General features: G+C 43.1%; 1 protein-coding gene and 1 long non-coding RNA gene across 5 annotated transcripts in view; one reads left to right on the top strand and one right to left on the bottom strand.

Moving 5' to 3' along the window:
* The window catches only part of KLF7 (KLF transcription factor 7), an 84,881-nt gene that overhangs the window by 60,344 nt on the left and 6,224 nt on the right, over positions 1–18,313 (bottom strand). The gene's annotated exons all lie outside the window — the stretch shown is intronic.
* LOC141573226 (uncharacterized) lies at positions 3,718–7,251 on the top strand. The gene is made up of 3 exons (XR_012498935.1): positions 3,718–3,924; positions 6,310–6,443; positions 6,928–7,251. It is a non-coding gene; the product is annotated as an uncharacterized LOC141573226 (long non-coding RNA).

Raw genomic sequence — 18,313 nt, forward strand, 5'->3', positions numbered from 1 at the left:
AAAACTAGAAGTGATATACTTTTTATTTTTAAGTGGGAATTGAATCCGTTATCCAACATTTTAAAAACATTTCCTAACTTTAGTAAACATAAAAATATAAATTTGATTAAACCACATTCAGCATTCTCCCACCCTCAATGCCCTTCAGAATAGAGGTTCTTGGCTCATTTTCAATATCAGTACTATCAATCACTCATCCCTTTTGTTCAAGATTAAAATAGAAAATGCAGCTAGGAAAGGAATGGAAGCAGCAAGGAGAAAAGGAGGGGAAAGCAGCAATGGAAAACAGGTGAAATGCAAGCATCCCATTCCCGTGTAAAACCCTGGATGTCAATAGCTGGCTTTCCTCAAGTCACACACCTCCAACCAAGGGGAGCCATCAAACGTCGGGCAGTAGATCAATCAGCGTGAGGGCAAAACCGACACTTGGCCCTGTTCTCTACATGGAACCTGAGCATGAGTTTTGAAGTGGTGTTGTCTATAATCATCTAGTGGTAACGACCTGAAGAGAACAATGGCCGGTGGATAAAGGTTACTGTGATTCAGAAATCTGTGGTAGAGGAAGACCATCTTCATTAAAAATCAGGGAATTAAGCATCTTGTTGAGATGGGGTGTCTAATCAATCTTGGATATCAAAATCCTTCACCTTTGGGACTTTTTACAGGTATGTAAAATCAAAGGCAATGCGTGTCATGGAGACCCCACAGACCAACGTCAGCGGGATTTTTACCAGCTCCTCCTCTGTAATTAGCTTTGTGGCCTTCCTAAGGCATGTCCCCTTTGGCCCGTGGTTTCTCATGACCAACTCTTGCTTGTCGAAGGGACGCAACACACGAAGAAGACGGAATTTACTCCTCCGACCCCTCTCCTGCTGGAAGCCCCATGCCTCCAGTATCTGTCTCAGACTCTGGACTGCAGCTCTGCCTCATCTCCTAGATGACGTCCCATGATACAAGGCCACACGGTCGTCCTTGGGATGCTGTGCTACACAGGTGTTGTTTCGGAGGATGCTTTCCTCTAGAAGTTAACACTGCCCTTCCTGATACAAGCAAGTTAGGATTTGCAAACTCAAATTCCTACAGGGACCAGCAGGATAAGCTCCATTAGTGAAACAGACAAGAAGGGACAGTAGGGCTGGTGGGGACTGTGGTAACACATCCTACAGAGTATTCCTAGGAAACCCCTTATCTGAGGAGCAACCCAGCGGAAGGAAATTATGACTGAGCAGCACTTGCATTAGTCTTCTGTTCAGCTACTCCGGCCCAGGGCCATTCGGCTTGAATCCGTGCCCTGAAGAAGCATCTCAAACAAGAATGGGGACTCTGCTGACATGGCACCAGGAAATGTCAAGCAGGAGGAAGTAAAAGCTGTCAGATCTACGAGAGCCTGGAGGAGGTCGGGACCAAATTTTAAACTTCCCCTGGGCTAAGCACAGTGCTTGTCATAACCTGTAATTTCTCAATCAATATCTCCTATACGAATGTTTTAAAAATCTCGATTAGAAGCCCCTATTACCTCTCATTACATGCTCTTCTCTGGGGTGACTGGATCAGATCGGAACTCCGCTAGGTAAACAGGTTACACCCATGTGAATTCTGTTGGCCTTTCAGGGGCAGGTACTATTAATATACCTTGTACTTCCTTTATATTAATGTAGCAGTTATTTACTGAGCTGCTTCTTTATACCAGACACTTTGCTAGAGATGTCAGGGAGTCAATATCTGCCTACAAGGTGAGCCTGGTATAGTAGGGACAAGGGGATAGAAATACATCCAAGTAAAAATAACGGTCTTTGTATGACTAATACCTAGAATGAGTAAAGTGTTTGTTGTAGCAACATAAAAAAGGAACCAATTTACTCTCCTGGAGAAACCAGAGAAGGCCATGTGAAGACGTTATATTTCAGCTAGATCTTGAAAAATGACTGAGCTTTAGTCAAGTGGAGAAAGGGAGCAATGACATTCTAGAAAGATCCTACAACATGTGCAATGGCATATACACATGAAAGTCTCTGCTATGTATTTGGAAATGGATAAGAAGTCTAGGGGTTCTGATGCATAGGGTACGCAAGAAATGCACCCCTAGGGCCTAGAAAATGCCCAGTGTTTCTGGCTGACAATAATGTTGCTGATTTGCTCTGGACTCAGCTTTATAAGTATACTTACTAAGTGGCAATCTCTGTTTTTCTAGATCCTAAATCATAATTCAGGGAAAGATTAAGAGCTGAAAAGATACTAGTGAGCTCCCATGGTCATATTAATGTTGCCAAGTAATATTACTGAACCTAAATATTTTTTAAAAATCATGAGGCATTTTCCTTTTTACATCCGCGCTACTTTAACGCACACATATAACAAACCTTAAAATGAGAACATGGAGATAAATATTACAAAAAAAAGTTAGCTAAAAAAGTGCTACTGAGTAAAGCACAGAATTAAACTCAGTTCTGAGTTTCCTGGTAGCCACAGTGAAAAGATCAACCACGAGTTAAGAAAGTCTCATCATCAAATAAAAGAAACATTAGTTCCTCAGAGGTCAGTTTCTCTGGTTTCAAATAAAAGGAGAGGAGGACAAGAAAATATGAAAGAGAAGAACAAAAGGAAAGGAGGTGATTGAAAAAAATGTATCTCCCTATAAAAAAAAAAAAGGTGAAATTCCCTCATAAAAACCATCAAATGTGTTGTTGGTGAGGGGACCAAAGGTTCAGTGCCTGGGTATGTTTTTCTCCTTTGTAGCCTCTCTCTGTTGATGTTTTTCTGGCTTTCTAAGCAAAGAGGAAACCTCACCCATTCCTGTAGACATGCATTTATGACCACATTCTCCTGGCCAATAACCCTCAGCGGCTCCTCGAGGCACTTCTCAAGGGTGGAGTGTCAAGCAACTGGATCTGGTTATGAAGCTGCTGCTGCTGCTCCGCTCAGGTGGAATGCTGGCAAGTTCAGTGAGGGCTCCAGGGCAGAACTAACTCATTAAGGACAAAATTTGCGGGCACATTTGACCTTTGGAAATCTAGCCCTGGTCGGAAGCTTCCAGATTCAAAACAAAAGCTCCAGGGCTGGAAAGAGTTGCAGGAAGCACACTCTGAGTGCTGGGCCCATCCCCCACACAGTCCCCCATGACTGAGAGGCTCACGAAAAATCAATAGAGCAGCATTATTAACTCTGCAAAATCATGAGAGAGAGCGCTTCGCTCTCTGCCTGGGTGGAGAGGGAAGGTGGGGGAGAGGCAGGCTGGCTTCAAGGGAAAGGATGCTTCATTAACGTCTTAGCTCTGGGGAAGCCACCACCATGTAAGCTGAACAGATGAACCCGTTGTTGATAGCCTCCCATAAAAATCTTGCCCTTGGTCCAGGCGTCGTCATAGTGGAAGAAAGCATAGCTAGCAGAGCAAGGTCTGGATAACAAAGAGTTGTTGTTTGGTGTGGACTTCTAGAAAGTCATGCCAGGGGTCTAACCCAAGGCAGAAGTTTTAAATACATCACACAAATGTGACACTCTCATCTGCAGTCACAAATTTTAAAGCATCCCATTGTTGCTAATTTTTCACTCTGCTTTCCTGAGTCACCTACAAGTATCAAAATGAACACTTTCAAATGAAAGAAATACCGTGCTACTGCTATACCTCATGGAAATTAAACCACCAACTTATTAGTCTAGGACTCCGTCCCCCCCCACCTTCACCCCCCCTCCCGCCCCGCCCTCAGCTGAGTCACCACTTCCCTCTCACTGGTCATATGACCCAATCCCACTGCTTCTATCACCAAATCTGTGTCACCGACAAATCTCAGGCACACCCAATGAACAGGGTTCATTGACTCTTTCCTTCATGTGAAGATACGCCGCGGTCTCTCTGGTATCCTGCCACCATCCCCCGGTAGTGCCAGTAACTGTCACTGCAAGGCTGCAAATCGGCAGATGTTAAAGGTAAACAAAGTCAGTTTTCAGATATATCTTAATCCCAGAATCTTTCCTCCCATCTTGCAAATCAAACAAGTCTTATCTTTGTAAAATCCTAATTCGGCTTCTTGGATTCTGGCATTTGATTCTAAATGGAGGGTTAAGTACCCCCTATTGCAAATCACACTTACATCAAATCAATCCATTTGCTGTTAAAGAAGCATCACTCTTCCCAGAAAGGTTTTTCCTTTAGCCACATAGCAAGCCAGAATCAGACAAATGTGGCCTGATAAATTTATTGATATTATTCCCATCTCTCAACAGGGAAAAGGGCAACTCGCCAATACCGTGTTTCCCCAAAATAAGACCTAGCCAAACAATCAGCTCTAATGCGTCATTTGGAGCAAAAATTAATATAAGACCCGGTCTTATATAAGACCAAGCCTTATATTAATTTATGCTCCAAAAGATGCATTAGAGCTGGTTGTCTGGCTAGGTCTTATTTTCCTACCGGGGAAATACGGTAAGTCCTGGGGCAGAACAAAAGAAATGGATGCTCATCATATCTGTATTTTTAAAAATTGCCACCACTGACGACCATAAGCTACCTACCACTTTTACATACTAGGATGTATCTAATACGTAAAACACATGCAGTAACACATTATCAAGGCCTTAACTGACAGCCTTAGTCTAATCTCTGGCCTCAGATGATTTGCTATGTGACATGGAAAGACCCATTAATGTTTTCTTTTCTTTAGTTCCCTCATTTTTTTCCCCAATGGAAGGAATAACATAAATCTATTAGAAAAGAAGTTGAGGTTAAAAACACCTTTAAAAAATGATACATTTACTCAATGTTAATAAATAGAGACTATGAAATGTGACTTCTTTGCTTAGCAAGATTAAAACTCCAGCTACACACACAGCAGGAAAGTTATAAAACCGAGAGATTAGTAACAAATGAAAATACAGGTATCTGAAGGTTTTAAGTGTTCTCAATCTGAAATGTCTCTTCCATGTTAGATTCCTTTTGAGCAGTAACTGCAAACTTCCGGGGAAAAGCTGTGACAAGAACATTTTGGGGAAGTACATAAAAGAGCTATGAGATGGATAGGAAAACTCCTTGACTCTTTCAGATGTGACTAGGAAACTCACTGAAGAAATAGTCTCTCTTCAGCAACTAGGTCTCTGCTTGACACATCGAAATTCCTCAAAAAAGGAAGAGAGGAAGGAAGGGAAGGAGAAAGAGGGAGACATTAAATGAATGAATTAAAGAAAGCAAACCAGGAGAGCGATGTCACCAAGATGGTGACATAAGTCCTTGCTGACTTCACTCCCCCTCACGAGAAGAGCAACTAACAACTATTCATGAACAAGGCATCGCTGAGAGAATTCTAAAAAGATAACCAAAAAAAGAAATCCCAGAAGGGAAATGAAGCACAGCTACAAAGTTAAGCTTTCTCTCCTTTCTTCTCAATAATCCCAGTGGTTTATGGTGAACAAGTGTGATTATTCCAATGTCTTCCTCCCTTGGTGATGGATGACATACTCTGATCAGCAGCGGCCATCTGACTTCAGGGACAGGAGTGAGCTCTGTTCTGATGTGAAGTGGCAGAGCAGAGGCAAGTGGACAGGCGGACCAGTGAAGGGCGAAGGGGCCTGCCAAGCAGAGTCTTTTGGAGCCACGACTCTTCTGTTCTCATCTCTCCATCTACACAGCAGTTCCCCCCTTCGCCAGAGTTTCACTTTCCATGGTTTCAGTTGCCCATGGCTAACCGTGGTGCAAACATATTCAATCGGGAATCTCACACTGTGCCTAATTTAAAAATTAAACATTATCATAGGTGCATATAGGAAAAAACATTGTATATATTGGGTTCAGTCCTATCCGCGGTTTCAGGCATCCACGGGGGGTCTTGGTACACGTCTCCTACAGATAATGGGGGACTCCCGGACTCCTCTTCCAATAAGGCTACCGGTCTACAGTCCTCAAATTCTATTTTTATTGGCAGGTGAGGTTGGGTGACTTCAGGACCCACTAGAACCAAACATACCCTGGTCTCGCCCCTACCCGGATGTTTCCTCACCCCTTTCTGGCCAGTGTTCTCATGCACGCATGCTTTCCCGAGTCAGACCAACGTGACATCATCCCTGCTGACTCCTGGCTTCCTTCCTGCACCCTGAGCCCTTCCCCAGGCTTTGCTGAGCAGCTCCGTCCCCTCCCCTGGAATCCCACTGGGCACAATGCTCCCTCTTCCTCAGACTCCATGCTGTGCAGGGGAAGCTTTCCCTTGTCCTGTTTCCTGAGGGGCCTCCACTACCAGAAGTCAGTATCTTCCAGGATATCCTGGGAGTAAAGCTTTTTGGTCAAACTTCCTTTGACTGCCTTCCCTCACTCCTGCCCAATAGAGAATGTGATCAATGATACTGGAAGAACAACAACAAAAAGAAAAACGGAAAGAAAAGAAAAAAGAAAAACCAGTGCAGTGCTCACTCATCTGCCATCACCCTGACCCTTAAGGGATTTACTCTGCCCCTGCCAGGTAGGCCATGGGGAATCCTGGTGACCTGCTGTTCTGGGGAACAGACATGTTCCCACGGACTGGTGAGCCCAGAAGCCAGCAGAGGGTGGTGATAGGCTAAATACTGGAAAGGCAGAATGAGATGGCATTTCCCAACTGGGCCCGAATCCAGCTTTATCAATGATAAGCCTGATTTGTAACCTCTCTCTTTCTGGTTCCTATACGTATTTTGCCTAATAGGTTAGGCAAGGGAGAAGGGGGTTAATTTATTGGCCGCACTAAAAGAACAGCAATTGTACTGTAATTGCAGACAACTGTTAATAATCCAAACTGTTGAGCTTCTCCCTCGTCCCCAGCTCCCTGTCCTCCTTCTCCCCCAAACTGTCAACAAGTGCTTAGATGTCCTTTTATGTGCAACGTTTTGTGTATCAGCATATGAAGCAGACATTTTTATTCCTTATTTTTGTCATTTACACAAAAGATAATTGGCTTTTCATTTTAACAGCTCAGCGGCCTGGAGTGTAAAGCAGCTGGTGTGAGGGAGGCCTGGATTGCTTCTAGCTCCCCCTTCCGCCCCCCTGCCCACAGCTACCTTTGTCCTGTAAGTTCACCCCACCTTTCTAGGGGTTCTCTCCTACCACACCCACCCCACTCCCTCAGAGCAAGTGTCTCCAAATGAACTAAGTCATCTGACGGCTACAGAATAAGGTGTCACCACTGGGGGAAGCTGGATGAAGGGTGCAGGCGACTCTAGGTGTTATTTTTGCAACTTACTGTGAATCTATAATTATTTCAAAATAAAAAGTGTTTTTAAAATTAAGTCAGTCAGCGCTTGCTGGGAAAGCCACAGTGGAGGCACGTGAGCGTGCGAGGAGGACGAGGAGGAGATGGTGAAGCTCTGTGGTCACAGGACGTGCCGAAGGGCAACACCAGCCCGTAGCCTCTGCCATTTCCACGGTGTCCACTGGCCAGCACTGGAGCGTCAGCCAGTTCTTGAAATGTTTGACGATGGGTTTGATTTTCTTTAAAGGACAAAACAATGTTTTCCAATAAAGTGATTTGTTATGAACCCAGAAATGTTACCACTTGATCCGAAGGATTTTATGGTTGTTATTGTTGTTGTTTAATAGTTGAGTGAGTTGCTCTCCGCTTCTAGAAAATCAAAACTCAACCTTGAAAGTACATAAATATTTAATTTTGTAGAGAAAGGTATGGCTCTCCAGATGGGGAATCCGTCCAACTCATGATCTCAAGCATTTTACAGCCACACTTCCCTGCAAATCACATCAATGGCAAAAACCCAGCTGCATACTCAAGCGTTTTGTCACATTCCTGACCCCAGAATCAAATTTCTCATGTGGAAGGTTGAGCCAAAGGTACGTCCCGACAAATCTCTACAGATGTGGGTTGAAAGGCTGACATGGTGTCCCTCTCCATTTCTGTTTCCCCTTGAAAGTCTGGTGCCAGGACAAACTAGAAACTGTGAGCTTCAGGGACCCCACCCCACTTTACCTAGAACGAGGGGAGAGCTGTGTCTACATTCTGATCCAGACAGCACCTCAACCCACAAAAACAGAGATGGCTAAAGCCCTGGAGGCCTCTCCTAGACAGAGACCCAGCTGTGCCCTCTTTTCTACCAAGGTTCCAGGTGCGGCAGTATACACGTGACTCTTTGGACCAGACACTCTGGGCTCCCAAATCCTTGTCAATATGGCACCTGTCTTACGCAGCATGGAGATCTGAGCAGCCTCAGGGGTTCTGACCCAACACAGGCATTGTGGTCTCCATGTCAGGGAGATCTACCTCCCTTTTATCTACAGGTACCGCCTACCAGCCTTGTCCCAGGCTGGGATAAGAGTCCATGACCCAGAGAACACACGTGCTGCCCTGCGCTCCATCACCTGTGGGGCATAAGCTGGGTTTCCCTGGAAGCCAGGCTGGAAGGTCCTGTTACTAAGTTTAGGACTTCCTACCTCGGTAAGTCCCCGTCTTCTTCTCCTCTAACATGTGATAGTACATTGTTAATGAGTCATTTTAGCCTCACAGCTTCTACTTTCAGAAGCAAACTGTCCCCAGTGTTCTCACTTCTATACAAAACCCAAACTTCCTTCATCCCTGGATACCAACACACACATACACACATACATCACAAACGCACACAATTATTTCAGGAGAGTGATAAAATATTTGAATTTTTTAAAATGTATCTAAAAAAATAATTAAGGCAAATGTATTATCTTTATCCAGAAGGGTTGGTTGACATACTACATACTATGGACTAAGTTTGCTTTTTCAAATTTTATTTAAAAGCTAACACGTGCACACACGTACAAAAAAATGAGAAAGTTTTATGTCCCCACTGTTAGACAACCAGCAGGAAAAATTTTTCAATGTGCCATGAGTAAGGCACAAGTGACAGCCCCATTTGAACAACTAAGAAGCTACTATGCTTCTGCTCAGAAAACTGAATCAAATTGTAAGGAAGAATAAGGCCAAAAGGAAGTACTAGTTTAGGGCTTTAAACAAAAGCCTCCCGACCACAGAATAGAAAATACCATTGTATAGCATGTGACAGTTTACACAGCACTTTCACATCCATATATCATCTGATTATAACAATCCTATTATTATAATCCCCACATTGCAGATGGGAAAATGCAGTTTAGCAGTTTGCCTTGGTTATACTTACAAAGTCAGGACTAAATTTCAGGTTTTCTGACTCCAAGTCCCTTGAATTTTCTAACACACCAGTATTTCTCAAACTTCATTTTCATTCCACCTTCATGCGTTTTTACCAAATCAGTATTCCATATGCACAATCATTTCCCCATTATTATCATTTTTAATTGCCTCATTATGGCATTCTGTATTAAGGCTGCACATATTTAAAAATACCTTTCCTGTAAATGTCCATCAATAAAAGATAATCATAAAATTGAAAACAACAAAATCAAAATGGTATCATTAACTTTTAGCTGGATGTTTGCCTGTCATAAACTCTGGGCCTGAGATAGATCTGTTCTCTCATTATTAGAGATTAAAAAAAGAAAGGAAAAGATGGAGCAGCAGGAGGAAAAGAAGGAAAGAGTATCAACCCTTAGGTGTCAAAGACATAATGACCACAAAGCTGGGTCTTTCTCCTTGACTTAGACAGGACTGGGGGAAGAAAACTGAAAAGGGACTAACGCTTCCCAGGTGATTCCGATGTTATTCAATGCGATGTTATTCAATGCGGTGATCATGAAGGCCTTGGGGGTAGGGGGGCACCCTTTCAGAAGCACTGCCTTGAGCCAGACTGTACTGTGCAGCCCTGTGTTAACATGCAAACACATTTAAAATATTGCAAAGGGGCTCACAATTCTTGAAGGTCCAATACTGGCTGGGATTAAATAATGTCTCTAAAGGTCAGGCAGGTTATCTGTAAATTGAGAAGGGATTACAATGAGATGTCTAGTGGTCCTCAAATTCTAATATTTGTAAAGTCCTAGTCTCTGTGAATAGGGAACATTAAAAAGAAATCATGGGCGCCAAAGTAGGAGAAAAATGTAGGCAGGCACATCTTGGGTAAGCAGACAAATGTCTCACATTCTGCTCCTCTTTCACAGGAAAACTATACAAGGACATTTTAAGTCTATATAATGTGTCTTTCTTACCTTTCGTTTGCTTTCCTTTCCTCCCTCCCTCCCTCCCTCCCTCCCTCCCTCCCTCCTTTCTAGAAGTTTTTTTTGAGAAATATTTTAACAGTAGCTAATTCATACAGTAAGATAAAGTTATTAGTTTAAAAATAATTACTATATATGTTAACAAGATAATGACCCTGGACCTTTACTTAATACTCAGCAGTTTTTAAAAATTAAAAAAAAGTAATTGCAGATTGGAGAAAAGAAGGAATACAAAAGGATGGCATTTTTAACAGGAAAAGAATGACCCTGAAAATCACCATCTGGTCAACCTAAATGATATCCTTAGTAATACAGGGTAGCCAATAAAAAGAATAAATTTTTTTAAACACCACTAATGTAGAATAGCATCCTGAAAGCATTAGAAAATGAAGGCCAAGTGCCTTGCTGGCAGTGTTTGAGTGCCAAGGGTAGGAAGAAAGCAAATTACTTGAGTCTCAGGAAAGTACTTTATTATAATGCCCTGGAGTTCTTCACACAAAAAGCATCACTTCCTCAGTGAAACAAGTCATATAAAATCCACTTCCACAAAAAATACGTAGTGAAAGTATTTAATGGGATTCTATACAACATGCTTCCATGTCAGGCTGAGAAACCTTAGAACTGGTTACATGTTTTTCTTCCACAAAAAGGAGTTTTTCTCACCACTGACCAGTTGGGCCTCTGGGAGTGACAAAAGAAGGCATGACAATAGCAGTCTTTTGTTAATGAGGGCTGTCTGACTAAAAAAAAAAACACCACTTTTTGTTTGGTATTGTCCCATTTCATTCCCACTTAGACCAAGAAGAGGCTTGCATGCTAGGGAAACTCAAGAGGCAGTTTCCAAATTGGAAAATGTTGTAAATACCAACCAATAAGGAATGAACAGTGCTCTGGGGGCAACTGCTCAGCCCAGGGCAGGGAGAAGGGTAAGTCCAGACGGTCTTTTTCATCCCAGATTTTGTGATCAACAACAGAACCTGAATGACTAGGAGAAACTGAGATGCAATTTGGAAGCTGCTTTATAAGATAGAATCCCAAACAATGATATTCAAAATGCAGAGAAATCTAGAAAGAATTGAAAAACAGTCTGGGTGAGAATAGAAAGCAAACCAGCTTGAGACTATGATGAAGAAATAAAGGTTGTCCCCACATCACAGCATTTGGGAGAGGAGGCGGCCGCCAACATGGGCGTCACAAACCCAAATACATGCTCTCCAGGCCAGAGATCAGAAATGCAGCAAGGTGGAAATAATGGGGGCAAGGTTAATTGAAGAGCACACGATCTATCTAAAAGCATTCAACTTAAAAACAAAATTGAAATATGTGTGCTGGCCAAATTAAAGGCCTCTTCAAGCCAGTTCAGCTTAGGAGCTTCCTGTTTGTATTTCGGACACTCTAACTGTTCCTAACTCTACCCCACAGTACGCACGAGGACTGAGGACCAGACATCACCTCATTTGGTGACAAGCACAGAATGGTGGGTATATGTAGTAGAGCCAAAGTGCTAGGATTATGTTACACAGTGAGATGACGTTAAATCGAAAAGAAAATTAAATGACATTGAGGCAAAAATCCCGTGTGTGCCTTGGGTTCAGGTATACTAAACTCCCATGGTTCATTCTTTCAGAGAACAAATTGAACTACTTAGTTAAACACAAAGCTACAGAGAACTGGGGGAAGATGTACATAGGAAGAGGTGGTGCTAAAAAATACAAAAACAAACAAACAAAATCCAAGTAGTCAGAGACTCAGATATTTAATTTTTCAAAAACAGTAGTTAAATCTTTAGTTAAATTTGTCATAATGGCTCTGAGTAAGATATGGGAAACGGAGCTTCTGACTTCCATTTTACAGACAGGAAAAATGAGGTACTTAGAGACCTCACAGCTTAAATTTAAAAATGCATTTTTTTTAAAGTTACATATTCAAAGTTCCTTCTAGGAACTCCTCAACGAGCAAGGTAAAAAAGACCCTTTCTATTCTTGGTATTGGTTAATGTATATATTTTTAAATTGGATAAGCTTAAGACTCTCTTTTTTTAAGTGAAATTCCGGGGGGAGGGGGATCTCATTGCAAATTATTAAGTGGTGTGAAATCTTCCCAGGAAATCCATGAAGTGGGGAGAAGGATAAGAATATCCTCCACTGGGACAGCTGGAACCGTTCTTTCAGGGAGTCCCTAGCCTGCCAGCCAATGGGACTGCCCTCCCCTGGTTTCCATGTATCTAAGCAAACACAAACACATACTCCTCGGGAGAGAGAGTGCAGACTGCAAACAGGGCTGGGATCTCGGAAATAAATCTCTCCATAGGTGCGGGGCTAAACCTTCAATATGAAGACATAATCTTTAAGTTTTATAGCATCATATGCATGATTCTCCCCCCCTCCATAAAACTCCCAACACGAGCAACCACATCAAATTATTGCTTTTCAGAGGCCAATTCAAGAACACCCTACTTTATCACAGAAAGAATATTCCTTGTGTGTGTGAGTGCTTCCATTATGTCTTATTTGAAGGGGGAAAATGAAATAAAAATCCTATCTGAGATATTTATAGATCTCATAAAACCTGATTCACTCTCATAAGCTGCTGTAAGCTCAGTCATCAGGTAAGGCAGAAACGGCAGGTGTAGTAACCAGCACTGTATTTTATGTGCCTAATTCTGGATCTTAAAAAACAAACAAACCATATACTAGAAAAACCTAAGAGAAGTCTTAAATAAGACTGGAAAGGAAGAAAGGGAAATGGGTTGGATATTTGCATGAGCAAGCCAAGCAAATTCCAAGGAAGTCAAACTAGGGCCAATTTCCGGGGGCCATGGGTATTGCTAGTCTTTCTGAGTTCAAGTGATTTCGTGAGGGCCTCTCCTTTGGATGGATATAAGAATACCGTGTGCAATGCTCAGCACCCTCCCTGGATCTGTCTCTCATCATTCACCTGCTCTTAGATATTCTAGGGTCACTGGGATCTTAGAGAGACAAGTGAAACTATTCAGAAACGGGAAGAATAGTTGAAAATGGGACAGGAAAGAGCATTTGTTGAGTGGACGCTATGTGCCAGACACTGGACCAGAGAGCCAATATGCCTGCCCTTATGTAGGCATTAACTCCATTCCACAAATGACAGAATGAAACTCAGGGATGGTAAGTGGCTTTGTCAAGGTTCCAGCTCCGTCTGATTTCAAAGCCTCCAAGTAATGTGACTACTACAAAACGCTATGACCTTAAGATCTAGTATAGTCCAATCTTTTACCAATGAGAAAAAACAAGGCCCAGAAAAAAGATAGACCAGAGAACTGTTCAAATCCATACAGGTCTATTCGTTGTCAGGCCATGACCTTGGGCTTCTGCCTTGGAGTCTCCTATCTAACTGTAAAAATTCAGAGTATTGAGCTGACTGCCTGGGTTTGGATCCTGCCTCAACTACTTCCAAGTTGTGTGACTCTAGGCAAGCCATTTAACATCTCTAACCTCAATGTCTCCACCTGTAAAATGGGGATAAGCAGAATACGTAACGCACAGGTTGGTTGTGAGGACTGAATGAAATGCTTCATATAAGGTGCTCAAATGATATCATCCTTAGGAAGTCTCTGATATACATTAGATATTATGATGATGACAGAAAGAATAGCCAAGAGGACAGAGGGAAGAGGAAAATGTGTTCTACCACTGGTTTTGCAACTCATTTGCTTTGCAGCCACATTAAGACGACTTGCTTAATCTTCCTCTGCCCCAGTGTTCTCACCTCTGAAAGGGAAATTCTGTAATATCTGCCTGCTCCTTAGTTACAGAAAGAATGTGCCAATGACTGCAGAGTGTGAGCAAAACACCCCAAGCCGTTGAGAACAAAAGCTCAATACAGATGTTTGTTAGACTTTCATTAACAAACAAGGAAATCCCCATCACAGAGGATATCATCTCTGGGTCCATATTAAAGAAAGTGAGACCCCTGACACAGAGAGGCAAATGCACAGCTGAGGGCTGCGCAACCCTGGGACGCAGAAGTGAAGCCATGACTCGGTGTGACGTGGAGCCGCACCTCAAGCAGCTCCCAGATAATCAGTTCAGCACAGGGGTCTCCCCACAGAAGGCAGCCTTCAAGTCGTGGGCCTGCACTGAGCTCTAGTCACAGGGTCTCTAGCGACTGAAAGAACCGACAACTAAAGCTCAAAAGGTAGGGGGAATCTATTTCCACTCCTCTGTATGCTGAGCAAATGTGCCGCCTTTCCAAAAATAAGCGCCAACACTCTGAACACTCCATGGAGTTCCCGCTGGCTGGGCTCTGGGAGGTGAGTGAGAGCAGGTCGGGGGCAGGATGGCCAGGCACCCCGTCCCACAGCCCCTGCTGCACGGCTAATTGCCATTTTCACAGCTGGGCTGAGCTTTTCCAAAAGGCGTCCTTCAACCCCAAGCTCCAAGCGCCTCTCATGATGTTCCTCCTTGCCAACCATACCCCCATCAAAGACAGTTTATAGATGAAAGGATGGAGCTACAGTACATACATTTTTGCAAACATCGCAGTTTGAAACAGAGGCATTTCTAAGGCTTCTTTGTGAGGCTCACCACATGCCCATGGTCATTATCACAAGAGCTAAGCCTTCTGTGGACGGGGAGGCAGCCTCCTTGCCTGACTATCCTCAGCGGCAATTCTTCCACAGTTTATTTCTGCTCCTCTTACTAGAAACACCGGTCCCTTGAAATTCCGTATAAACAAGAGTCCAGTTCCAAACACTGAGGCCAGTAAGAAACATGGAGAGCTACCTCCTCCCTGGCACCACCCAGCAGACGTTCCTGCACGCAGCCAGTCCTTCAGAACCGCAGAGCAGGCTGAGGTCAGTGGAAAACCATGGCTGAGGGCCTCCTGAGAATGAATTATTTGAAGCACAGCGTGGCTGGAGTTGAAATGCCCAACACCACAAAGGTACCAGAAACGGAATCTGACCAGGTTAAGCAAACCTCCAGTGGGGCATAGGGAAAGGGAGCCAGATGGGTCTGCATTAGACACTTCAGGCTGATGGAAAGCAAAACATGATGAATGAAACAACACTTGGGCGTCGCTAGTAACCAATGCGCTAGGTGAAGTACAGCCACCAGCGCCGTCCTGACTTATTATTAACCTCTGCTACACTTGGATCCGAGCTATACAAGAAACGAACTATTTCCACATAAGCAGTAGGCGCCCACAGTTCTGATAGTCACGTTCTATAGGTTATCGGCTCAAAGCCTTGGCTACATATTGGAATCACCTAGAAGGTGTAAAAATCATTGAGGTCTAGGTTCCACCCAAAGGGATGCTGATTTCATTGGTGCACCCACGGCTGAAAACCACTGCTACAGACACAGGCACATCTTAAGTCAAGTCACATGATAATCCCTAACTCCCCCTTGAATGCCTACTGCGGATAAGGCTCGCTAAGAACCTCATGGGTTCTATGCTAAACGTTTATTATTGAAATTATAACTAAGGCACCAATTCTACTCTAAATCATACAACCTAACTGGGAAAATAAAGCAAACGGGAAAAAAAGAAAAGAAAAGGGAAAGCTATACTACAAGACAAAATTGAACCACGTAAGGAGGAAGGAAGAAGTTCTACACAAGAATGGAGTGAGCGCATCAATTACTGTTGGGTGAGGGACAAGGGAGGAGCTTCGCGGAAGAGGCAGCGACCCTCTGAAAGTTAAAGAATGGGGAGAATTTGGACAAAGAGAATCAGAGGGGAAGCGGGAGGAAGAAGGAAAAGTCTGACAGAAACGACAGAAATAGAGAGACAGAAGCAGGAAAAGCACAGTCATTCATTCGCATCGCATTTACTACACATGAAAGGGGGAAACTGTAACTACCACCTTAACCTAGTCTTGGAACATCTCGACTCTTAGAAGTTTGGCCTCATCCTATGTGGAACAGGGAGCCATTGACAGTTTGAAAACATAGTAATGGAAGTAGACAGTCTAGGGGAGGAGACACAAGCCGCCTTGAGGCGATGGCAGAGGGAGCAGGAAGTGGAAGACCACGATGAAGATGAAACACTGCAGGAGCCAAATGAAAATCAGTGATTTTTCAACTGATTAGATTCAAGGGAAAGAGAGGAGCCAAAAATGACTGGAGCTTCAAACCTAGATCACAGGAAGAAAGGTCCTATCAATAAAAGACACAGGAAAGCCAGGGCAAGGAGGAAAGAAATTGATGAGGGAAGCTTTGAATATATTCAGCTGAGGTGACCATGGGACAACCCCAAAAAGCCTGCAGTATTGTCAGTCCCATGCGTCCAATTCAAAAATGTGGGCCTGAAATGCAGAAAAATATCTGCAGTTGGAGATGTAGATGCGCTTTGAGGCAATAAAGTAGTCTCCATTGGGGAAGGAAATTTCGGTTTATAAGATCTTAGAAGTGAAACAGATCTGTGAGACAACTTCCAACAAAGCATTTTCACCATCATAACTACCACCGATTTGGTAGAGAAGGGCAAAACCTCACTGAGCCAAGGAGTGAAGAGCAGCATACATTTCCTTTCCTCGCTAAGGAAACTGTAAAAATTAGGCCTGTTTCATCCTCCAGACCCAAAAGGACTTTTTAAGGACCTGACTTTCTTCCTAACCGCTTATCACAATATTCAGTATTTTCTGCCTAAATCTGGAAAACATCACAAACTCACTGCCCATCCAACCCTCTCAAGAAATTTAAAAACACTTCCAAACAGTGAGATCAGTAAGAAACATGGCTCTGGAAGGTGAGTGTGCGAGTGGTAAGGGTGAAAATCTTGCCAGAAAGATTTCTCTGACTTGGTACATGATTGCTGTTAGTTTCATGCAGTCCCTTTGTTGGCAAGGTGTCAGAGACAAAGTCATGTCACATCTGACTTTTTTTTACATAAAACCCCAGTTCCATCATCCATCCAGCTCCCTAACACATATACGTCAATGCCTCTTCCTTACTCCCACTCCATTTGTTATTATTTAAGTGACAGTACATATATATATATATATATATATATATATATATATATATATATATATAATTAAAGTTGTAATTGGGGACTTTTGTTTTGTTTTCAGGACAATATACATTTTCCAGGTTACCACACATTATTCAAAGTGGAAAAGGGATTAAGTTACATACATAGGTGTTTTCTAAGATATTCACATAGGGCCCAGACAATTCCAAAATTCCATGTACTAGTAAACAGGGCATTTTCTTAACTCCCTTTATGGGCAGAGTGGGAGAGAGAGGGGAGAAAAGAAGGGGAAGTGACTCAAAGCATATTAAGAACAGTGTGGTGAAAAGCAAGCGAACTGATTTGGGCATCCGAGAGAGTCCTGAGCCCTGGAACCCCCACTGGAGAGAAAAACAGCTGTGTGATCTGGAGGCTTCCCTGCCTCATCTGGCTTCAGCAATCACTCTGTGCAACCCTACTGTTTTAGAGTTGAGGAAACCAAGACCCTTTTAGGATATGAAATTCTAAGATTCTGTGCTCCTAGCTTTGGTATAAGGCCTGGGGCCTGACTTTCAAAATGACCCTCAGGAAATGTCAATAAACCCATATTCAGAAATAGATATCGCATATGGCTCTACATTAATTATTTTAATTACCTCTAATCATTTCCGAATGACACAGACATGCACGCTGTTTCCTGGCCATTACGGACATGTGTATTCACACTGTATACGCATTTGGTCTAAAAGGGCCACCAGCCCCGACATGCCATTAGCTAAAAGCACAAAAGAACTTAGTAGTAAATCTCAAGCATATTTTATAAACAAGGTGGTAACAAAGCAGATAAATACAGATAGGCACAGATCAGTGTTCAAAAGCTCAGAGGACTTAAAGTCTGTTTTTGGCACTTGTGTTCTAATTTGGGACGGCTTCAAACATGCTTACTGTCCCCCACTGCCGCCAGCCTCATAGAGGACAGAATCCAGATGCAATTCAATGTTGCATCACTCAAACTGTATTTTGCACATGACTAGATTCAAATGAAGTATTTACTGTGAAATATGTTCCATATTTTAATATAAACAAAGAAAATCCCACAAGGTGTGCCCGGGTACATCTACCAGCTCAATCAAGAGTAGTTTCACTATGAATCAGAAATCGCTCACACCGAAAGCAGGCTGATGCGTGCGTGTCTCAAGGCCACTGCTGCTCAGCTGGAATATGCACACATCAGACAAGTGGTGGGCAAGCAGCTGGAAGAGCCTCGAATGGAGAGTGCAATGGACACAATGCACT

The sequence above is a fragment of the Rhinolophus sinicus genome, linkage group LG01, assembly GCF_036562045.2.
Source record: "Rhinolophus sinicus isolate RSC01 linkage group LG01, ASM3656204v1, whole genome shotgun sequence".
NCBI classification, from domain to species: domain Eukaryota; kingdom Metazoa; phylum Chordata; class Mammalia; order Chiroptera; family Rhinolophidae; genus Rhinolophus; species Rhinolophus sinicus.